Genomic DNA, 24,809 nt, shown 5'->3' with positions numbered 1-24,809 from the left:
AACCATTAAGTGGAACATGGTGTCTTGGTTACACAGCTCACTCATCTGCTGATCGCTGGGGCACACTGCTGGTTATTACTACCTGAGACTCTGAAAGGAAGCACTAAAAAAATGAAGACAGAGGAATACCAGGAGAGAGAGGAGGTCCAGTTAGACCTAAAGGTGGGCAAGAAGAAGAGGTGAGATCCTCAGTATTGAACAAGTGCAGTGCAGCACATAGGTGATGTCTTAACAGGGGTCTCAGGCAATAATTGTTTGGTTGCAAGAAATAGAAGTAGTATAAATTTAGCTCTCAGTAATAATAATGATTTTGTTGGAAGGTTATAAGGAATCTCACCGAATTCAAAGGCGGGGATGACAACCAGACCCGTGAGAGGCTCAAGGTGTACTGGAAAGTTATCAGAGACTCTCTTAGCTTCTTGCCTGTGTTTCTCTGTTTTTTTTTTTTTTAATCATCTCAGCCTATCTCAGTAGGTTTGCTTCATTCTTTTCTCTGCAGACTGGCTTTCTCTGTTCTGCCTTTTCCCTCCTTCCCTCTTTTCTTTTCTCTTCTCTTCTCTTTTCTTTTCTTTCTTGACAGAGTTTTGCTCTTGTTGCCCAGGCTGGAGTGCAATGGCATGATCTTGGCTCAGTGCAACCTCTGCCTCATGGGTTCAAAAGATTCTCTTGCCTCAGCCCCCCGAGTAGCTGGGATTGCAGGCATGCGCCACCATGTCAGACTAATTTTGTATTTTTAGTAGAGACGGGGTTTCTCCATGTTGTTAAGGCTGGTCTCGAACTCCCAACCTCAGGTGATCCACCCGCTTGTGCCTCCCAAAGTGCTGGGATTACAGGCGTGAACCACCACACCCGGCTGTTCTGCCTTTTCTAGGTTTAAACTTATTCACTTAAACCTGGACATGATCTCTCAGGTTATAGGTCCATCCAGTACTAAGAATCTTAAGTCCAGAAACCCGGGAGACAGAATCTGGTTGGTCAATGGCTAGCCAATGGGGTGCCTCCCCTCAGTCAGGAGTCCATCTCTGTTCCAACAGCTGCAGCCAGGGAGAGGTACATGAATGTGGATAAACATGGCGGCAGGGACTTTTCCTGTGGGTGGTCAGGAAAGGAGGCACTGACTGAGCAGGCAACACATTGGCTAACATGTCTGCTGTGGGAAAAACTGGAATGACTTGGCTGTTGGATGAAATATTCACCACATGTAGAAAATGCCCACCATGTATTTTTAAAAATGAATAACTTCTGAAGGTTGGAGTCCAGGTTGCCATAAGGATCTACATAATACTTGATTTCCAAGGACTTTCCCCCTCGTTTTCCAAGTCTTTGGAGAGCGCAGTTAGTAGAAAATGTTAATGGCCAATTTTAGCAAATGACCATTTTGGTACTCCCAGGCCACTAGGGCTGGCTGGAGCTAATTTTTAGAATGCCCCCTTGATGATCCTGGCAACTTGTTTAATATTGACCTGGAGACACGGCATGGGCCCAGATCCAAATGTATGGCTAAGCCTACATTTGCTGTACTTGTGGGCAAGGAAAAGCCGCCCCAATTACTCCATGTGGATTTCTCGTCTCTGAATACTCTGTGAGTTGTCTGGTCTCACTGCAGAACTGCGGGGTGTGGTTGGGCAGGTTGTGCACAACTGTGCTCATGACTCCCCTTAGACTCACACGGGAGCCTTGATTCTATGCTGGTTGCACGGTTTCATTTCTGTGCCTCCAGGTTCTCCCCCTGGACTGTGAGCTCTGGGATGCAAGAGATGCGACTTCCTCCTCTATTGCTTGCCCAAGGGGCTTGTGCAGGCCTGGCCACTCATTTCTCTCCCCTGTGCCCTCTGTCCCTCCGAGGAGACTCTCAGAAAGACCCTGCCACCCATCCTCACACCGGATGTGAATGGAGGTCACTGCAGTCCCTCTCCAGGGCTAAATTTTAGGGCCTGTCTTTCACGGTGGCAGAGTCAATGTTGGCATCTCCCAGTGGGCAGGGAGAGTGCTTTCCTGTGGAGTGGGTTGTGCTCAGTTGTGAACTCACACTTAGCGCTGGTAAGACGAGCTCCAAGGCAGAGGCTAGTTTTCTAGGTCTTCCTCGTGAACACGTGGTGGCTGCATTAGCTTATCCACAGGGCCCTCCTACTCTAAGCTTCTGGTCCCAATCAGTAAGCGACTGGCCCTTACTAGACCCCCACCTGCTGGGTACTTGGCTGATGGACGGAGTCACCATCTCTTTGCTTGGGCACCTGGAGCCCCTGAGCTCCAGTCCCTGCAGGCCTTTCCCTGCAGAGCCCAACCGCAGGGTTTGGCTGATAGCCTGGAACTGCCTCACCATCATTTTTCACTGGCCCCACCCCAAAGGACAGCCTCCCCAAGTAACCTTTTTCAGTTGCTCCAACTTCCCTGGAGTATTGACTTAGCCAGAGAGCACGCTCCCTCTCTAACCTCGGTGTGTTTGCTCAGCGGAGGAGTGGGCATTAGGTCCGCTTGACTCCATGAGCACACAGGTTCCTCTGTCTTTACAGGAGCGTCCCACGGAGGGGGTGCCGCGGCGGGAAGGGGGGACTGAGGAGGGAGGCGCAGCTTCCTGTTCTGCTGCCGGTTATCACAGGCTGTTCTAATGCTGCTCAAACAATATTGAGAATAACCCTGGCTCAATAGCACCAGTGTTAGGCTGCAAAGTCAATATTGGCTGAGCAAACACAGCAAATAAGGAGTTGCTATTTGCGTAGCTATGAGTACTTGTGTGCTCCGGCTGCCTCGACAGGGCCCTTGGAAATGAACGGGAAGGAGGAGGGTGTCTGGAGGTGGAGTGGGTTCCTGAGAGGGGCTAGGCCAGGATTTCTCACCTTGGCTTTGTTAACAATTGGGGCCAGATAGTTCTTTGTTGTGGGGGACTATCCTGTGCATTGTAGGATGTTTACCAGCAGCCCTGGCCTCTGCCCTCTAGATGCCAGTAGCACCCCCTCCTGATTGTCCAGAGAAACCAAAATGTCTCTTGACATTGCCAGATGTCCCCTGGGAAAGGACAGAGGGCAAAACCTCCCCATGCTGAGACACACTAGGCTGGGTGCAGGACAAGGCTGAGGAGCAGATGGGCTAGAAAAGAGAGAAGGGCTAGGAGGGGCCCACTATGCCTCTTTGACCCTCCAGCTCTCCAGCTGGGTCTCTCCCCAGTGTCTCGTGAGTGCCAAGAAAAGCCAGCCTCTTTAAGAACTAGATGCAATGTACAAGTGCCTCTTCGATAGAAGAGCCTTTTCAGCTGCTGGCTGGATGTCCGTGGCCACCTCCTTGCCCTTGCCCTGTGTTGGAACTCACTCCTGTTCTCCATCCCGAGAAAGAGAGAGGTTGTAAGATGCTCAGATAATTTATATCTGTCTCTCTCTTGTAGAATTTCTGGCACGTTTTGCCCTGGCCGGTGACCTTCTCAGTCAGACATGCCTATTTATAACAATCTGTCCCTGGCTCTACTTCCTCCCCTTTGCCACAAGGGATTGGCTCGTGCATTCTTGAATGCTGCAAGTGGCCAAGGCTGGGCCTGTGGGAGGGCCTGGGGCAGGGAGGGGAGCCAGGCATGCTGGCCAGAGGGCCTCCCTGGGGACAGCCTGCACCAGCTTGGTTCTCCCTCAAGCTCTGCGGGGTCACATCCAGGTTCACCTTTGGTCTGCTGCTGGGAGGGCGACAGAGAAAGTGTTTATAGCCTGGTGAAGGCCAGGGTGCCTCAGGGGCTTTCTGTGTCATAGCCACCAGTCCTCACTGCTGGGCCATAGCTGGAACAGAACGATGTTCAGAGAGGCTGTGCTAAGGGGGCTCTGGCCACATCTTGACGCCTGGAGACTTCTCCTCCAGGCCAGGCTGCCATGGCTCCCAGGTTGGGGTGGCTTAGGAATGAAAAGAATGACACTGGCAATAAATGAGCATTAGACACTGTTCCTTTTTGAATGTTGATCCTCTTGGTTGTGGTGGGAGCGGAAGGGGAGCCCGTGCTTGGGCAGCTGTGATGATGTGGGGGTTGTGATTGCCATACCATTGGCTTTGGCTTCAGAAAGTGGCATCTTGGGAGTAGGAAAAACTCCTGGATCTCCAGATGTTGAGAAGGTAAGAACAGGCAGGCAGAAGAGAACCAGGCGGCCTCGGCATGGTGAAGCGGCTGCAGGAAGGTGGAAAGTTGTGATTTTTTTTCCTTTTTTTCAGAGTTAGTACACACTTTATGCAACACTCTATTTGTCCTCTCCGCTGTTCCCCTTCCCTCCTTCCTTAGACAGAGGAGGAGAAGATATTTGAGAAACCTACCACATACGACTCCCTCCTAAAGGTACTTGTGCAAGAATGTTTCACAGAGCAATGGAAGCCTTTCAAAACTTGTCCAACCCATTGCCTGATTTCTTTAGAGACTTGGCAGGGGGCAGGTTGGCATGATTAGACTCAAGGCCCAAAGACGGAAACATTCCTGAAGCAGCCATCCTGATTGTGGGGTCACCTGGGGAAACAGGGATCCCTCCCTCCAAAGCTGATTCTGCATTTGGAGTGTCAAGGAGGGCCTCGGCGCCTGGCCCACCCTAGCCAGAGCTCCCCTGCTGTTGCCTTATCCTGGTGCCCCACTTCCCAGCTCACTGCAGGTGTATTTTCCTTTCTGCTTGGAAGATGGGTGATGTGGGCTGTGGTTGTGGAGAAACAAGCCTCGGTGTTAGCAGTGGGAATGGGGAGGTCCATCAGCTGGCTTCGGTCTCACCTCTCTGGCATCCTGGGATCCTGTGTCGGACTCCATTTGAAGAGAGGCTTCTGCTCTTTAAAAAAGAAAAGTTGCAGCTATAGTAGAAAACAATGTGACTTTCAAGCCAGGGGTAACTGAGTTCCCACCCCTGTTCTTTCACTTGCTGGACACATTCACAGAAGGAGACGTCACCCTTCTGAGTGTCAGTTGTCCCACCCGCAACATGGGAACAGCAACATTCAGCCTCTAGGGCTGAAGCAAGGATAAAACGAGACTGCATGTGTGTGTGGTGACAGTGCCGTGCTCAATGCCATAGACACTCAGGAAATGGAAGCCCTTGATGCCTTTGCCTTCCCCTCTAGATCCTGCTCAGCTTCCCAGGCCAGTCCAGGTTGAGGCCCCACCACGTGGTCCCTTGGGACCTTGCTTCTCAGGTCCCCCAGTGATCTGTTCCCTCTTTGAGAGAAGGAGAGTGACAGAAAGAACACCTGCAGTGGACTTGAAAGACCGGGCTTGAAGTGCCGACTCAGCAACTTAGTAGCTGTAAGGCATCAGACCAGGGACTTAACCTCTCTGAACTTTAGTTTCCTCATCTGGATAATGGCCTGATGATACTTTCCTCCAAGGTGCCAGTAAGTCAGGCGAAGGCAGTGCTTCAGAAATGTGGGTCTAGTTATGAAGCCCCCTTTGGGGTTTGTTTAAAGTGCGGGTTGCTTATTTTCACTACTCAAAGCTTCTGATGCAGTTGGTCTGGGGTGGAGCCCAGGAATCTGCTTTTTAAATAAGCCAGCAGGTGACTGGGATGCAGGCGGCCCACCAAGAAAAAATATAGAGTGTGTAATCCCAGTGTCCTGGGTGCTCACCAGACAGTGTCTGCAGGGGAGGCCCCCACATAGCACAAACACACCCTATCTGACTCTCCAGCAGCTCAAGCAGGACCACCAGGAAAGTCTTCTCAAATGCCTCTGAGATTCCCCCCAAATGCCGCCTCATGCCTACATGGGCCTGCCCAGTTCTCTTTCTCCTGCCCTATCTCCCACCTGTCCATGTGCTGTGCACCTAAGGCTGCTTCAGAGGACCTCCCTTGGAAGCTGTCGGCCATACCCAACCTAGAGCACCCTTGTCCGTATTGAGGGCACTTCCTCTGGATGCTTCTGAAGGTTACCACAATGTGTGTATCAGATGGGGATAGGTCTGATGTAGAATATGGGCTGCAGCCCTCTGCAGCTCTGTGTCACTTTTGCCACTGGACACCAAAACTGCACAAAGCATTGCAAGGTGTCTTGTGCTAAGAACTCCTCTTTGCTGGGGCTAAAACACAGTCTGAGAGCTGGGCAGGACACACACGCCATCTCCTCCTCACAAGATACTGAGTTCTTGATGTGGCAGACATGTTCTGTCATCCTAGAGTCCTGTGGTGTCTTGCAAAGGGGTGGGCACAGAGCAGAAACCTGGTGAGTGCTTTTGGATTGGTTGGTAGCTCTGTGGGAATGGAGGTAGCTCCGGAGAATGCGCTTTGCCTCTTTTCTCAGCTTCATCCTTTCACATGGATGTAGTTGCTCTGTCATGACCTGAGATCCAGGCTGCCAGTATACCCTCTCATCATCATCCCTGCGATAGTGAATATGCCCCTCCATTCATGTAGGGCTTTGGCACCACCTGAATCATGATCTTCCCCACCTTGCAAAGACCTGCCACCATCACAGGCGACTTCAGTGTCCCTGTGAATAACCCATCCGCCATCCATGCCCCACATGCTTCCTAAACCTTTTCAGGCCCATTGGCATCACCACCACTCCATGCTTTCACTCACACCCTCAGTTCTACCCTAAATGCTGGGGATTTAGCATTTCCCAAAAGATGGCCTCTCATCAGCACCATTTGGGGAACTTTAAAATATAGATTTCCAGGTCCCAGATCTGTTCAATCAGAAACTCCAGAAATGGGTCCAGAAACTGGATCTGACCTGATGATCAGCCACATCAGCGACCACTGGATCCTGTCATCCTCTGTTGTGGTTCTCTGGAATCCAACCTGACAGTAGTCCACCACCACAATCAGTTACCCCCTGTGCCTTGTTTTTCCCCTTGTCAAGTCATTCAGGCTTTTGACTCTCTCTCTCTCTTTTTTTTCCTGTCCATCAGCTTTCTCCTCTGTTTGTGTGTGCCCCTCATGTAGCCTGGACTAGGTGAGCAATGCATACCCTCTTCCCTGGTCCCTGCCTTACCTGTCTGATAAAACCAAAGGTCAACCTTCCGCACTCCTGCCCCCAGTTTACCTCTGATACCCCTGGGATCACTGCTGCATGCAAATGCGAGGAGCTTACACTCACTCAGGTTCTTTGGGTTACCTGACAGTCCTCTCCTGAGTTGTCAGCTCCATCTCCCAATCCCCTCCACAACCATTCCAAGTTTCTACTGCTTTCCTCAGTCTTCCATCCCAGCACCCACCACCTTGTGCGCCTACTCTGTGCCCAGCAAGAGATACAGAGCTGAGCAAGTTAGACGTGGGCCCTGTCCTCATGAAGCTTACAGTCCAACGTGGAAGAAAAGACAAGCAATAATGATCAGTGCTCTTGATCATGCGGAAAGATAAGGGCAAGGTCACAGGGAAAGTGAAGCCTGCAGGTGGGAAATGCCTTCAGTAGCCAGCCCCTGCTCCATCTGCACATCTGGGGTCCTGCAGCCACCTGCTCTCCTTCCCTCATTCTTGCTGGAAGAGAGATTTTTCTACTTTACGTGGTCACCCCCTCCTCTGTACTTGTGATCCCCCTTTCCCCTGCCAGGAACTTCACAGATTAGACCCCTCCTCAAAGGTTCAATCTCTTCATATCTATTGTTTCATCCCTTTCAGCTCAGTCTCTCTTGCCTTATTGTTATTAGTAATAAGATTAACTGTTTGCTGAAATCAATGTAGGTAAGTCTCAGTGACAACATTATTCACAAAGAACCAGCCATCAGATGGCCATAGAGGGAGGGATTTAAAAAGGCAGAGAAATGTGAGGCATGGCAGTGGAGGGGGGAAGGGGAATGGGCTGGGCACCTTCCACAGGTTCTCTTGTCTAATCCTCACAACTTTATGGGGCGGGTGTGATCATCCTGTTTTGGCTTTGGGAGTTGCAGCCATTTAAGGCTGCAAAACTGCTGTGTCAGTCAGTCAGTTAAAAAAACAACCCATTCCCAGTGTTCCATATGCACAGGGTGTTCATTCAGGAAATTAGAGGCTGGCCCAGCCACCGGAAGGAAGGGCTGGGGGAGCAAGGGTCAGGAAGGCATCACGGAAGGTCAGCGTGCAGGCTTCAAAGTGGATATCTCTCCAGGGCTGGCCTGGAAGCAGTATGGAACCTCCAGGAAGCTTGTGCTGATGATGAGCCACAGCTATGGGTGGGAAATGGCAGGCACATGCCCAGAAGAGGCTGCAAACCTCATATCTGCACCAACTGCCTTAGGAGAGGAATGGCCTCTCCTCTCTTTCACCTTCCAAATATCATGTGAGGATCCACTGTACAGCCTGGGGTCCTGTAGAGAACGGGAATCTGGGAACTCCAGGTCCTGGAGGAGACAGTGGACAAAGGCGGTAAGGATTCAAGGTGATGACAGACAGTTCAGCACGAATGCCACTGGGCAAAGCTGGGTCAGAACCCAGATCTGCAGGCTTCAGCCCTCCACTCCATTTCCCAAGTCACGCTGACCCCCTTTGAACTTTCTCTTAAAGGACTTTGTTTTTGCTTCACCACTCTGTAGAATTGTCTGAAATTCCTTCAACCATCAATGAATTTGGAAGACAATAGGCCGCTAACTGTGGACTAAACCTTCATGAACTTTCCTTCTTCTCAAATAATATTTCTTGCTTTAGGATCAAACACTCAAGGTATTGGTCTCCAACCTGTGATTTTGGAGCTTTTTAAAAATAATTCTTTGTTCAAATGTTAAACAGAACCCCACCGATACGCAGTGGGTACTGAAGGTAACTAGCCTCCATGCTGAGCGCCCCTATTCTATCTGCCCTGGGCAGGACTAGGGGACATCAGGTTCTGGAGGACATTAGACAGAGGAGGAAAAGGAGCTTCCTCTCAGCCCAGAAAACATTGGCAAGTTAGAGAATTGTGGGAGTGGAGCATCAAAGAGGAGGCCTTTCTCTACCTCCTCCCACTCTCATATGTGGCTTTTATGGTTCAATGACTGGGCTTTTTTGGAAAGAAATAGGGCCTTGAGGATTAATATCTGGGAATGGAGCTAAAGAGAAATCTGTGTCCCTTTGGCTGCAGTTTTCCATGGGCATCACCATCTTTTCCCAGAGTGGCTTTAGCAGGGGATGCTGGGAGGACTCTGTTAAGAGCAGCATCCTAGGCTGAATGGGGCCTTCCTTAGGGTCCTTGGAGCTCATAGATTTGCTTTGTCTTGCTTCCCTGGTTCTGCAGCCCCCAGGCCAGTATTTGTGTGCTTGTGCTTGTGCATGTGCATGTGCGTGTGTGTGTGCATGTGTGTGTGTATATAATTCATTGAAGTGAGAGAGACAATGGATTCTAAATTCTCAGTAAATTACAAATATTGTGAGATGTGTTAGTACTCTGGGCCAAGACAAATGTAATTTTGGATTATTAAGTCTACATGACAAATGAGTGCTTATTAATTTTTATTTATCTTGAGTGAATTAATAGGGACCAGTGATGGGAAAAAAATAATTGTCATTCTACTCATTCATAGAGAATAGCTGATTTGGAGAAAACCTTAAGAAACAGTAGCTTAAAATCACAGAATGTTGAAGCTGAAACCTTTATTTGCTTTAATTCAATAAATATGTATTAAGTAACTTCTTGGTTCTGGAAATTCAAAAGCATACAAGAAACTGTTCCAGTCCTCAAGGAGCTCAGAGTTTGGTAGGGGCAACAATAGGAATTTGATCAAGGAATAAATGTGGTATGAAATTAGGGCAGGCTGTCATTAACTCCTTGTGGGGGTAAAAGAGCCAGAGAAGGCTTTCTGGAGGAGGTTATATCTGAGTTGGGTTTTGTTGTATGAGTAGGAGTAGAAGCTTGGCAGGAAAAAAAGTTGGAGAAAGGCATTCTTGTCAGAAAGAAGAAGAACATAGGCTTGTTCATCCGTGAGAGGAGTTCAGAAATCCAGCAGTCTGAAGGTGTAAAGTGGAGGGAGATGAAGAGAAAGGGGTGGGCAGGGAGCAGGTCCTGAAATCTGAGTTGAGGATAGGTCTGGACTTTTCCTCCATGATCAGGAGCTATCAAAGGTGTGAAGCAGGAGAAAGACCACTTTGGTGGACCTATGGGGGATGCACCAGAGGAGGCAAGGCTGGAATCAGGACCCCCTTAGGAGGAGGTTACAGTGGATGGGGATAGAAGCCAGGCAGAGCTAATGAGAAGGGAGAAAGTGGATGGATTATATCAGTTTCCTTTTTGCTACTGCAACCAGTTTTAAACTTAAAGCAAAACAACTTAATTTTCTTACAATTCTGGAGACCAGAAGTTCAAAATCAATCTACTGGGCTAAAGCCAGGGTGTCAGTCTGGCTGGTTCCTTTTGGAGGCTCTAGGGTAGACGCTATTCCCGGATTGCCTTTTCCAGCTTCTAGAGGCCACCTGCATGCCTTGGCTCATGGCCCCTTCTGTCATCCTCAATCTGCATTATTCCAGTCTCGGCTACCCTCATCACATCACCTTCTATCTGACTCTGACCTTCCTGCATCCCTCTTATAAGGACTGTTGTGGATATTCAGAGCCCAGCTGGAAAATCTCCTCATCTCAAGGTTTTTAATCACGTTGGCAAATTTCTCTTTGCCATGTGAGTTAACATTCACAGGTCCTAGGGGTTAGGATGTGGACATATTCGGAAGGCCATTATTTTGCCTAGCACCTGGATGCAAAGGACTTTGGGAACTGTAGCCAGTACAATTTGGTAACTGACTAGGGAGAATGGAGGTGATAATGGGAGAGAAAACCCTTGCGGATACTGGTTTGGGCAGCAAGTGAATGGTGGTGCCACCAACTAAGAGAAAGAAGGAGGAAGAGCAAGGTTGGAGAGCAGGTGTAGCGGGAGGTGTGGAATAACGTGCTTAGTTTTGAACACGGTGAACTTGAGATGTCCAGTAGGTCATCAGATACGTGAAATTCAGGGGAGAGGTCTGGGTGAGAAAGAAATCTGAGTCAGTCATGTGCGGTTGGTAATTGAAACTGGGGTGTGGGTAATGGTAACTCAGGGAGTGTACAGAAAAGAAGTTTTGGAACTTTATGGTACATCAGAATAGCCTTGGCATAGAGTTGACAGGTTTAGCAAATGAAAGTGCAGGAGGCCCTGTACAATTTGAATTTCAGATAAACAACAAATAATTTTTTAGTATGTCTCACATATGGCACGCACCTCACTTGCCCTGCCTCTCTTTGTTTATCTGAAATTCAGATTTAACTGGGCATCCTGCATTTTGCCTGGTGACTCTACCTTGGGAGCATGTTAAAAGCAAGGCACCTTTGTGGGCTGCGTTCCCAGGGATTGTGGTTCAGTTGGTCTAAGGGGAGGCTGTAGTTTAACACACTCTCCAGGAGACTCTCAGGCAGTTAGACTTGTGAGACACTGAAGGAGAGTGAGGAAGGAAGAGGGCTCGGGAGCAGACCCCAAGAACCTCAGCACTGAAGGGCAAGGGAAGGAAGAAGCCAGCGCACCGGCCTGAGAAACACCAGACAGAGCAGCAGGAGGAAAACCAGCCCTGGTGGCCTCATGCAGGTGCTTTGAGGACGAGCATCAGTGCAACAAGAAGCTGTAAGAGGCCATGAGTTAAAATGTGCAGTCAATGGTGACTGGCAGATTTGTGGAGACTCCACGGCATTCTTGTTCATTGGAGTTCTCCTCCAGTCTGGGCTGTACCCAGGACACGGTGATCATGCCTGTATCTCTCTGCCTGTCTGCCTCTCTGCCTGAGGGCTTTCCCCAGCACAGCTTGGCTGCAGGCAGGCACGACCTGAAAATTCAGGAGTGCGAATGCCCCAGGACAACCCTCACCAGTGGGGCATGCAAGCTGGTGGACCACTGGCCCAGCCTGCCAGCTCCAAGAGCTCAGTCCGCTCAGTTTCTCAGAGGGGACTCAGAGGGATTGAGCCTCTGTTGCCCACAATGGTGTCCTTCTTATTAATCACACTTGGTTAGCTTCTCTCCCTTCCCTCTCTCACTCTGTCCCTGTCCCTCCAATTCTCATTCTCTGGAATCACTTCCAGAGATTATACTACATGCACCCAGGACCTTGTCTCAGGGTCTGCTTCTGGGAGGGCCAAAACCAGGACCTTGGAGATGTCCGCTTCCATGGAGTCATGGGGAAGAGCTGAGGGCAGCAGGCAGAGGGGTGGGAGGGGGTGATGGTCCCCAGAAGGAACCATGAGGCAGGGAAAGGCTGTCGTCAGTGAACCCCAGCCTGCCTGTGTGCACCTCTCCTTGGCAGCCTGCATTCCCCAGTGCTTACCTCATGACCCTGGTTCCCTGAGACATCTCTGCAGAACCTCCTTCTAGGATCTCTGGACCCTGGTGGACTTAGACTCTGCCCTCTTCAGCCATGCTAATGAGGGCATGTATCTATCCCCCTTCTCCTGCTTTGCAGCTGATGATGTTCTTCCATTTCAAAATAGGCCTTCAATATCTTAGAGAAGGAAGGAGATGAAGCTTTCCTGAGCACTGCTTTGTATACAACTCTGCTATCTCATTTAATCCTCACAACACCATAAGAGTGACTTTTCCCGTCTTTCCAGTGAGGACACTGGGGCTCAGGGGAGTTAAGTCACCCTCTAAAGTCACCCATGCAGTAAGTGGTGGAGCTTGGATGCTGGTCTGCTGCCTTGCCAGGCTGCCTACACGCGACAGGTATTTGAGGATGACACCCACACTCAGCCAAGCCCTTTCCCTGTCCAGGCCGGTGATCACATTTTCTTTAGATGACACTTCAAGGGGCACAGCTCCTGAACTCTCACCTCTCAGGTGACATTCTTGGTCTGCCTTCGCAGTGAAATATAGCACCCAGGTCTGGTAGCTTTCCAAAAGAGCCCTGTGCCAGTTACCTCTGCTGACCTGAACATTACACCTCCATCTCTGACCCCAGGATCGCATTAGCTTTTGAAACACCCGCAGTCCTTACATGGGCTCATATGAAGCTTTGGGGTTACCTAAAACCCCCGGGTCATTTTCACATAGCCTGTTGCCAAACCAGGCTGCTCCTGGGGCAGTTCATCATTTTGATCCCAAATTGATTTGTTAGGACTGTGGTTTTCATGGTTTGGGCTAACATTACAACAAAAAGAAATGCAATAGGTGTTGATTTCCCTATATGGCCAATGACTGGCCATTAATGAATTCATATTTGTGTGCCTCATATTTCCAAGCAGATTTTCTGTTCCTTGAGGGCAGAGGGCATGCTTTCCCTCTTCCGCATTGCCTACAGGGTCTGGCACAAAGGTCTGCAAACAGTATGTATTCCGCAAGCATTCTTATTGTCTGATTGAGGAAAAACACCCTCAATCCCTCAATCCTGCCCTCCTTAGCCTCAGCTTCAGCTCTTGTCAGCACCACTCTCCGCAGCTGACTGTACTACATGAAGCACCCCCATCTGGAATGCTCCCATAGAGTGGCTTCTTACAGTAGTGGTGGCAGGCAAGATGGCAGACTGAAGAAAAGAGCACTGGCCCTGGATCCGAGATACCTGGGTCTGAATCAGCTCTCGCATGTGACCGTGTGCTGTTCCCTCATTTGTAAAATAGAGACAATGAAAACAGGTTAACATATTGAATCCATACTGTAAAATGTGCTCCATGCTTTTTGCCCATAATCTCAACCTGGTGAATTAGGGATAATAAATATTTCCATTTTTTAGATGAAAAAATCTGAAATTCAGAATAGTTAATTTGCTTGCTCAGGGTCACAAAAGTAAAGCGTGCAGAGCTGGCGTTTGAACCCATGCTCTCTACTCCACCCTTAGCCATTGGGCGTAATAAATATGTCACCTCCTAGATTATTGCACAAGAGAATGGCAACTCGCTGGTAAAGTGCCCGTTACCATGCCTGGCACACAGTAAGTACTCAGTAAGTGCTATCTCTCTCCCCAGCTGCCTCTCCACCTTTAATTTTTCCCTCGCCTCAGGGCAGAGCTAGGACAGAAAGGTGGAAGTAGAGGAGATTCACTTTCAATACGGTCAAGGGAGCAACTCTTGACAGTTTTGAGTCCTCAGAGAGAGATCTCTGTTCTTGGAACAGGAGAGCAGAGCCTGGCTGGTCAGCTGTTCATGGCGGAACCACTGTCTCAGTCTGGAGGAGGGAGGAGTCATCATGCAGGGGGCGGCTGGGGACCCGTGGGCCTTTGAGGAAAGAATTCCTTAGTTAGCAGGGCCATCCTGACACCTCTCACTCTTGTCTCTCACACATGATCTATCACCACGTGGTGTTGATCCCACCCCACCTGCCCTGGCATCCTTCTACCTGCTTCTCTCCAGGCCACCAGCAACTCTCCTGTTGAACCTGGCATTGGTCATCTAACTGAGTGTGTGACCTCTCTCGATTGTCTATCCACACAGCACTCTGTAGGTCTTCCCAAAATACAATGTGCTCATACCTCGCCCCAGCCCAGGACCCTCAGAGCCTTTCTGTCTGTAGGAAAAGGTGCTAAGAGACCTTCAGAGGTCTCTCTGCCAGTCACCCAGACCCTCTCAGGGCCCCCAAAGCCTCTGGCAGGCCTTTTATATGTGCCTTTCCCTTAGCCTGGGACCTTCTCTGCCCTCTCTCTCTGCTAACTTTATCTTCCCCTTCCAAGCCTGTGCATTGCCATTTCCTTGAAGCTGTCTTTGATCACCCCTTTTCCTCCATCCTCACCCCAGGTGACAGTGTGAGTCTCATTCATCAAAGCCCCCACCTCTAGGATCTAGAATTGAGCCATGCAGTACAAGCTTTTCTTGAGTCCTCCAGGTGCCAAGAAGACTTGGCCAGACCACGCAGATGCAGAGATAAATGAGCCATGTTCCTAGGCCTGGAGGAGCTCTTGAGAACAGCATGGAGTGATGTGTTGGCCAAGTTAAGCTCAGGTGCTCTGGGGAAAACTACATAAGGAACACAGATAATCCAGACTGAGGGAGTCAGGGAGGGGCTTCCTGGTGGAACAAGTGATTAAATAGAGCTTTAAGGTCTCAGTGGGGGATAGGATGTCAAGAAGGGAAAAAAGTCTGTGCTCAACTGGAGCCCTGAGCGAGTAAGCCACGCCGGGCACTGCAGAGTGCCTGAGCCGAGGCTGCACAACCCTTGCTGATGGATGCCGCAATGGGTGAGTGGGAAGGAGTCTCCTTGGAGGCCTCCCAGGTCTCTGGAAAGGCAGGAGTGGGGCATGCACAGGAGGACTAGATATGGAGGGACAAGAGAATAAAGAGGTTGATCAGGAACCTGCTTGATTTAGAGCCCTTGTGGGATCCCTGAGTGGAAATTCCTTAGTGGGAAGGGCATCTAAAGTGGAGGGAATAGCATGAAAAGGCCAAGAGGCCAGACTGAAAGGGCCATAGATAGTGGGACAATGAGGACACCTGGCTGGAGTGTGGAGAAAGAAGAGGGAGGGACTGGTCAGCTGGAGGAGGTTCCCAAGGTGAGTGTACCTGAAAGTCAGTTATGGGCCAGACACTGTGCTAAGTGCTTTTTTAAACATTACTTTTTATCTTCCCGACAAACCTGCAGCAGCCTCATTTTACAGATGAGAGCATTGAAGCTCAGAATGGATAAAGGACTTGCTCAAGACCATGTAGTACTAGCCAGAGCCTTGCACAATAGGTGCTCAATATATATGTCCGAATGGGCTGGCTGACTGCATGAATGAATGAATGAATCAATGAATGAATAATAGAATTCAAGCGCAAGCATGCCTGGCTTCGCAAGCATGCCTGGCTTTCAGCTTGAGCTCTGTCCTGTCCTATACCTTGTTGCCTGAATTCTCTCCACCTCAAAAACAGTAACTATAATTCTAATGGTAAGAAGGGTGAATAACATAGCTTCCCCCTGAGCCTGAAGTGGGCGTGGCTTTGAGCAAAGCCCTCACATTCCTCCAAGCCAGGAGCTTATGACCACATGCTTCCCCCCTTCCAGAATCTTCCCTAACTCCTCCTGGGGCAGCTCCATGCCAGCTGCCCTTTTGAAAGCCACTGTTTGCTTTCCCTGCCTCCAGTTTTATCATTTTCTCCAGGAAAATATTTGCCTTCCCATTATTTTAATCATGCCTCACGGGTCCAGCAGGGAGGCCTTGCAGAAGAATAAGCCCTGTCTCCTGTTTGCTGTACTGGGAAGACAAAACAGGTTTGTTTGACTTACCTGCGTTTTCCCAGTAGGTGGACCCCTTGGAGCAAACACAGACTAGACCTTGGGCTTCCTGCCCCTTGGACCTGGAGTTGACTTGACTGGGGAGCATTTAAAATGGAAAGGGCTTCCCTTAAGCCAAGCTGGGGTGGATTGAGCTATTCTCTTTTGTTTATCACAGAGCATGGATTTCTCTTCTCATGCACAGTGCCTGAACTGGAATTGAGCTTCTCTTGAGTCCAGGAAACATTCAGTCTTCTGCAAATAGCAACCGGGCCCTGTAATACTTGAATGGATTTATCTAAGAGTGAGAGTTCAAGATGAAAATATTCTAGAGATTAGGGGTGGGATTAAGTAGGGGGTTATGACCAGGGAGAAACTTGAAATTATTGGGGTAAAAATGACCCCGATTTTTGAAGCCAGACAGATCTGGTTCAAATTCAATTATAGGTGAACTACTTTTTTTGTGTGTGTTTCTAAGGATAGAGCTGTTGCTTCATTCATTCTGTGAATGTTTAGTGAGCACTTCCCAGGCGTCATCCCTATTTTAAGTGTTGTGATGCACCGGTGAACAAAACAAGTAATAATTTCTGCCCTTTGGAGTTTACAATCCAGTGGAAAAAAAAACAGGCAAACATAAGACATAAGAAAAACAGGCAGCAAGTTAGAAAGGGATCAAAAAAAGTGGAAGAGGGCCAGGTGCGGTGGTTCATGCCTGAACTCCCAGCACTTTGGGAGACAAAATCGGGTGGATCACCTGAGGTCAAGAGTTCAAGACCAGCCTGGCTAACATGGTGAAACCCCGTCTCTATTAAAAATATAAAAAATAGCCAGGCATGGTGGCAGGTGCCTGTAATCCTAGCTACTCCGGAGGCTGAGGCATAAGAATCTCTTGAACCCAGGAGCCGGAGGTTGTAGTGAGCTGAGATCACGCCATTGCACTCCAACCTGGGTGACAGAGTGAGACCCAGTCTCAAAAAAAAAAAAAAAAAAAGGTGGAACAGGTTTAGTGTGATTGGGAAGGTGGTGTTGGTGGGTGAGGGTGCAGTATAAATGGGATGGTCAGGGTAGGCCTCTTGAAGAAGGTGATATTTGAATAACAACTTAAAGGAGGGAAAGTACTTAATTCCAGACATACCTGATTCCAAAGCCCAAGCTCTTAAGCCTACACCACCTCTCTCCCAGTTGAATACCAGCAGAAAGCTGGACACATGGTAGTACTTGGTAAGTATTAGTGCTTATCCCATCCATCTTCCCTTTAGAGTCTCTTGGGCATGCATCAACCGGGGAAACAGACAAGAGGATGGTGGGTGGCGATCCCAGCAGGGCACCATTGCCAGAGCAATGTGTGGGCACAAAATAGGGATCCTGGGGAGCAGGCAGTCACCAAGATGCCCATGACTGCTCTTAGGGATGGAGTTCGTTCAGGCTGGGGAGTAGAGTTAGGATGGGGAGGGCTAGAACAGTTAGGGAAGGTAAGGCTCATCCATTGATGCTCATTGCATGCCCTAACTTTGCCCTGGAGAGAAATACACTACACAAACATTTGTTGAGGGCCTACTAGGAACCAGGTGCTTCACCATCCATGTCATTCTCCCAACTGTCCTCTGAAGCGGGCAATAGCATCTCCATTTCAGTTAGAGAAACTGAGGCTCAAAGGTTGTAAAGCTTATGTGTTGCTGTCTGGCTTGGATATAGCTTTGGATCTGTCTGATTTTATAGACCAGGTAATTTTTACTTTATAATCATGATCAATCTGATTGAACAGAAAATCTATCTGAACAGCTTCCAATGTCAGTATCATCCTCAACCTCACCATCAACGTTACCAACATCACCATCACCATTAACATCACCATCACCATCATGGTCACCATCACCATTACCGTCACTGTCACCATCACCATCACAATCACCATTATCACCATCACTGTCACCGTCACCATCATTGTCACCATCACCACCATCACCATCAGCCTCACTCTCAATGGTTCTGTGATTACAGGCAGCAGGGCGTGTCAGATCATCTCTCTCAGATTCAGCTTCCTTATCTGTGAAATGAGTATAAGTATATCTACCCCAGAGGTTAGGAGAGGTGCTGAAGTACGTCTCCTATTTCCTCCACTCCACCAAAACTGCTCTTTTCAAAATCATCAATGACCTCTATAAATGTCATCATACTCGCCCTCCAAGAGCATTCAGTGCCTCTGACCACTTCCTCCTCTTGGTTTTGTGAGAGTTGCTTTCTGATTTCCCTGCCAGCTCACTGATCCCCACCCTCCCTTGCTAGCTCTGTCTCATCTACTAGATCCCTAAATTTTTGAGTCTTGCAGAGCTTTCTTCAAACAGGCTCTCTAACTGCTTCCTCTCTAGTCCAACCAACCATCGTGCTTCCCTTGAAATACTATAGAAACTCGACATCACTAGGGCATGGTCAGGGAAGCGGCCCTTAGAGTGGGCCATGGAGCACCCCCTGGGGAAGAAGGGTCCCTTCCTGGCCCATCTAGAACTAACAGCACTGTCTTCAAGGAGGAGATACTGGGTCAATCCCGAGCAGAATTTTTCGCAGGTAGTTTGTGAAGTCTCTGCCTCCTGAATCTGCATCCCTTTCAGCTTTCTGTTGCTTGCTGGGTCTGTACTATCTCAGGTGATCAGAGCCCTCAGAATCTTCCCACCCTAAACATGTTCACACTGAGATGTCAGGGACAGTGGCCCACACTTAGTTTCTATTTAGCAGCGAACTAACAGTGTGCTATAGAGAGATCTCCAGTTAATGGGTGGGAACATTTGCAGAATGCTTTCCTGAAAACTGAAATAGCACCCCTTTGGGGGCTACTGTTTCTGCCTCCACATTGGGGGGTCTGTTCTGAGACAGATGGTCCCCTGTTGGGCTGTTCTCACACACACGAGCAGAGGAATTCTTTTAGGTCCTCTTGGCCTCGGGAGCATTTTGAATCAGATGCCAGGAGAAACAGATTGCCTACCCCTTATTCTGGGGGCTGTGGGTGGATGGCTTTGAGAGGAGATCTCTTCCAAGAATGTGTTTTCCCTTACATCTTCAGGATGCCATGCACTTCCCGCTCTGCTCTTTTGAGGCTGGCATAAGCATGAGAGTTGCTTGGGGAGGAACGTCTGTACCGCCTCTGCCCCACTGCTCAGGAGCAATGGCGGGTGAGTGAGTCACTTTTGGCATCCTCCTTTGTTCCCTGTGCGTAGGGCTACCCAGTTGGTAACACTACAATCTGCTCTCCACCGCCAGCTTAACAGTCCTAAAATAGCTCAGTGTGATTGGGCCATTCCGTTGCTCAAGAACTATCCAGATTCTTCCACTGCCCGTAGAATGAAGTCCCAGGCTTTCGTCTCACATTTGAGGTTGCTACCATCTGGCCTTCATTTGCTTTTCTAACCATGCCCCTCATTCCTTCTCTACCCAAGGTCTTCCCTCCAGACATTCAGGTCTACTCTTCTTTCCCAGAATGCCTGGCCTCCTGCCTGCATCCACACCATTCTCTTGGTTAAAATGTTATCCCCTCCTTGTTGCCTGTATAAACTTCTTCCTGTTCTTCCAAACAGGTTTGAGGCCAACCTTGCAAAGGCCTCCTCTCCTTGGATGTCTTCCTTGATCCCTCCTTTCATTTGCCCCCTGATTCCATGTGACCACACAGAGGCCCTCTTGTGACTACTTACCTAGGTGTGGGCAGGGAGTGGAAGAACCACAAGGGACAGTACCCAGGGCTATTACCACCCACAGGTACTCCCAGCAGCAGGAGAGCTATTACCACTTCTAGGCCTGAAGAAGCGAGGGTAGGAAACTGTTAACAAAACCTGGAAGGAGGAAGGCCTGCAGAGAAGACCACAGGGCTGTGACCTTCCACAGAGATGTAGTCAGCCTGGGGAGAGCTCTCTGGTGAGTCAGGACAATAAGCACTCCTTGGCTAAGACCAACTGGAAGCCAGAGCGCAAGGGAGCCCCTTAGAAAGTCTCTGCAGGGGCTGGGCGCGGTGGCTCACGCCTATAATCCCAGCACTTTGGGAGGCTGAGGCGGGCAGATCACAAAGTCAGGAGTTCGAGACCAGCCTGGCCAATATGGTGAAACCTTGTCTCTACTAAAGATACAAAAATTAGCCGGCCGTAGTGGCGGGTACCTGTAGTCCCAGCTACTCAGGAGGCTGAGGCAGGAGAATTGCTTGAACCTGAGAGGCAGAGGTTGCAGTGAGCCTAGATCACACCGTTGTACTCCAGCCTGGGTGACAGAGCAAGACTCTATCTCAAAAAAAAAAAAAAAAGAAAGTCTCTGCAGGTCAGCCTGCCTGTGTGGGCAGAGGAGTGAAGGAGTGTGGAAAGGAATCTGAAGGGACGTAAAGAGGAAAGGGATTCTAGCTTTTACCTTAGATGTCAGATGGGCACATTGCAAAGACTTTGAATGTGACAAGTAGAAAGATTTCATAGGCTCAAGCTGTTCAACATCATTTCCCACATAAGAAAGTGGAAGCCCAGAGGGTGTCCATGCTGATCTGAGACCACACAATAAGGTAGTGTCAGAGATGAGACAGGAGGAAGTATGAACCCCCCAGTTCATTAGTCAATTGTTTCTTTGGAACAGAGCATCTGATAAGTTACACAATAAGAATCTGAGTTTTAGTCTTACTGGTCATGCTGGCTGTGTTTGGTAACTGGTGAGATGGCCTGATGGGAGTCTGTTTGCAAGTGGTGGCTGACAGTCCTCCATGGAAGAGGTGCATCCTGAAGGGGGAAGCCATGGACATTGATTTTACCCAGTGGTATGTGGATTGACATTATGGACATAGCACGGCAGTTGTTTGTTTGTTTGTTTTTAGACAGGGTCTCGCTCTGTTTCCTAGGCTGGAATGCAGTGGTGCAATCACAGCTCACTGCAGCCTCGACATCCCAGGCTCAAGCAATCCTCCCACTTTAACATCCCAAGCGGCTGGGACTACAGGCACGTACCACCATATCTGGCTAATATCTTTAAATTTTTTTTTTTTTTGTAGACACGAGGTGTTGCTATGTTTCCAGGTCTGGTCTCAAACTCCTGACTTCAGGTGATCCACCCGCCTCAGCCTCCCAAAGTGCTGGGATTACAGGTGTGAGCCACTGCGCCCAGCTGGCAGTTGTTTTTCAAGTCTCTTGTCCACCTGGGTTCCTGGACACCATTTGAATGCTCTCCCATGGAGAACAGAGTGTGTGTGTGAGTGTGTGTGTGTGTGTGTGCGCGCGCCCGTGCGTGTGTGTCTGTGTGTTTTAAGGGGAGGAATCTACAGTAGAATCTGAAAGAGCTCTTTCACTCATCTCTGAGTCACACTGAACTCTAAGCAGCACTGCTGTGGATTCCCCATAAGGGAGCATAACAGAGAGACGGCTCTCCCACACCCCACTGCATTTATTATTATCATTATTTTTTGAGATGGAGTCTCACTCTGTCGCTCGGGCTGGAGTGCAGTGGCACAATCTCGGCTCACTGCAACCTCTACCTCCCGGGTTCAAGTGGTTCTCCTGCCTCAGCCTCCTGAGCAGCTGGGACTACAGGCGCCCACAACCATGCCCGGCTAATTTTTGTATTTTAATAGAGACAGGGTTTCACCATGTTAGCCAGGCTGGTCTCCAACTCCTGACCTCCGGTGATCTGCCCACCTCAGTCTCCCAAAGTGTTGGGATTACAGGTGTGAGCCACCGTGCCCGGCACTCTGCTTTGCTTTAATTCTCTTTCACCCGATTTCCTTCTACTCTTTTTTTTTTTTTAATTGAAGCAGTTGTGCAATTTTTTACAATGTTCAGACACTGATACTTATGACTCCTTACATCTCAGATCAAGCCGTGGGAAGGCCCGGGCAGGGAGTATGATATCCAATGGTCTGTGGAAGGAATGCACTCAGGGAAGTCAAATAAATGGTCTAAATTCCCACAGCTGGAAAGGGATGACCAAACAGTAGGCTTGACTCTGAAGACCATGCCATTTTGATTTTACCATATTGGGACTCTCTCCCTCTGCCAGCAGTTCCTTTTTCTGAGTCTTTTCCTATTCTTTTTCTCTCTCATCTCTCAACCCTTCCCTTCTTCACCTCCATCTTCCCCCATCCTCTCTATCTCTCTCTTTCTCCTTTTCCCCTCTCCCCACTCTTCTGAAAAGCCACAACTTCTCTCTGTTCTAATACACCTAAGACATCGTCCCAGGAACTTTCTTATGTGCTTCTTGACACCCAGAGTGACTGTACACAGGTATATTTGTAGGGAGAGCCTCTGCCTCCATGGGAAGAGAAGCTAACTGATTGACTTTCTGCTACTTGTACCAGCCAAGGGGCTATTTGCAGACAGTACATAAAAATGACAAAGCACCATAAGATATTGAGCAATCTTTCCTTGCATCAATTAGATTCTGGCATCTGCTTACTGTTTAATTATCTTTTGACTGAGGAAATGGAAAAGTTGACAAATAGTTTAACCCAACAAGAGTCAGGTTCCTTGTTTTTCCCCCTTTGTGAGCATGTTTTTAGAACACCGATCTGCCAACATCTCCTAGTTTCTCTGGGGCACTGGCAAAAAATACAGACAAATATTTATGTTCCATGAATTCAAGATGGTTTTCATATTGTTTTCATGTTTAACTGATTTCAAATGAACGACAATGGCTCTTAATGTGGTTACAAGAATTTGCCATTAATTTTCACTTGAAATTGGATGCAGCCGGTATACATGCCTACACCATATTCTAGTTCTTAATGATTTGCCTTCTAAAAATATAGGCTGCTTCCCACTGGCTGATTGGCACAGCAGCTTAGTGAGGGCATCGATCTCCTATTACATGTTAACAAAAATTAAATTGAGAATATCACCCTATTTCAGAGTGCTTTGCATGTAGCATTTGAGGCAGGCGGCTGGGACATTGAATGAAAAGCCTGGTGGAGGCAGGTTCAGCATGCCACCCTTTCCTGGTTGTGAAGATGCCAGCTCCAGCTCCAAGCAGGTGACAAGGCTGGGTGGTCAGGGGACATGGGAGTGGGGTTCGAGGTCTCAGAGCATTTTTAAAAACTTCCGTTGTCTTTCTAGCTTGGATTTTGGGAGCACCAGGGTAATGTTCTAAACCTCTTTGTGAGGTTTAAAGTCTTCCCTCCCTTGGTCTAAAATGTTGAAGTGGGTGGTGGAACCGAGAGGTGACATGAAGATGAGAGCTAGGCCAGAGGAATAGGATTCTTCATCTTTGGGGACGTCATTTAATTTTGGAAACACTCAGTTTCTGTTTAATCAGTGTAACCATATAATTTGTTGAATACTTTTGAAGGGGCGAATGTTAAATTGGGTAACATGTTGGGAAAATGGGCTTAAACTGGAGATAAGGTCGACCTATGAATAAAGAAGAGATTAGGCCACATAGTGGGGGTCAGGGGTGGTAAGTAGGTTTCATACCCATGGTAATTACAAGAGTAATCAGGCTTTCTGGACTGCATTGTGGAGGGGATGGTACAGCTGCTCTTAAGCACCATGGAAGAGTTTCCTGATTGATTAGTAATGTCTGCTCTGGTCTCTGGGAAGGATGGCTGCACCCTTGCAGGTATTCACCATTCCTGGATTGGGTGTCTTCAAGAGCCTTTTCAATTCTATTTTTGTAATAAGAATAACTGAGAAGTGAATGAAGCTAACCTTCTTACTTAAATGCACTGGAGGTTGAGACCTGGAAAGCCAGACTGAGAGGCCTATGGCAGTGCCCTTCCAACTGAATGTGTACACTTCAAAATTGTCAAAATGCAGATTCTGAATCAGAGGTCTGGGCTAAGGCCCAATAGCCTCAATTTCTGTTGAGTTCCCAGGTGATACCGATGCTGCTGGTCTGCAGGTCACACTTTGAGCAACAAAGACCTAAAGCAGCATCCTGAACCTGGGCCAATGCCCCTTCACTGCAGGCTCAAAGCCTGCAGAAGAACCTGTATATATGCTACTTTCCACAGATTTTTTTCCCGCAGGTCATTTAAGTGATTCCTCCAGACAGCCTTTTAATGTTTGATAGATTATTTCCCGTCCCCATCACCCATTTTTTTTTTTTTTCCTAAATGTGCTTTTCAGGTGCAGCAGGTTTAAGTGCCTAGCCCAAGGGCTATAAATGGCAGGGTTGGGACTCACATTTAAGACTTTGCCCTTCCCCAGGTGGCCCTTTGAGCACCTAAGTGGCAGGCCTAATTCTAGAGGTAATGTTGTGAGTGCCCTCAGCTCAAATGGGGCAGCTTTTGGAGCAGTGCCAAGGATTGTACTGATGCTAAATATGCCTTCAGATCATGTCAGAAGCCTAAGCTTGCCTTGTGACCCCCCAGCGCCACCATTTCAGTCAGTCATTAAGGCAGGCAGACAACATCTTACATTCCTGGGTTCATGGAAGCCTTCTTTGTTCTTATGAGGGTTTTAGAACCAGATAGACCTGGATCAGAATCTTTCCATGTCATTTGACCTTGAGCAAGTTACTTAATCTCCCCAAATAAAAGTCTCTTCACCTGTAAAAAGGCACGTTCTTGCTGGGTGCGGTGGCTCACGCCTGTAGTCCCAGCACTTAGGAAGTCTGAGGTGGGCGGATCATGAGATCAGGAGTTTTAGACCAGCCTGATCAACATGGTGAAACCCCCTCTCTACTACTAAAAATGCAATAATTAGCTGGGTGTGGTGGTGCGCACCTATAATCCCAGCTACTCAGGAGGTGGAGGCAGGAGAATTGCTTGAACCCAGGAGGTAGAGGTTGCAGGGACCTGAGATCGCACCACTGCACTCCAGCCTTAGCGACAGAGGGAGACTCCATCTC

General features: G+C 48.7%; 1 long non-coding RNA gene across 1 annotated transcript; it reads left to right on the top strand.

The window, feature by feature from the left end:
• LOC105510501 lies at window positions 1-24,809 on the top strand. The gene is made up of 3 exons (XR_001001568.1): window positions 1-179; window positions 1,045-1,050; window positions 22,871-24,809. It is a non-coding gene; the product is annotated as an uncharacterized LOC105510501 (long non-coding RNA).

Source organism: Colobus angolensis, unplaced genomic scaffold, assembly GCF_000951035.1.
Source record: "Colobus angolensis palliatus isolate OR3802 unplaced genomic scaffold, Cang.pa_1.0 Scaffold19, whole genome shotgun sequence".
NCBI lineage: Eukaryota > Metazoa > Chordata > Mammalia > Primates > Cercopithecidae > Colobus > Colobus angolensis.
Note: the sequence above shows the minus strand (reverse complement) of the source record. Positions and strands in the feature narration are given on the sequence as shown.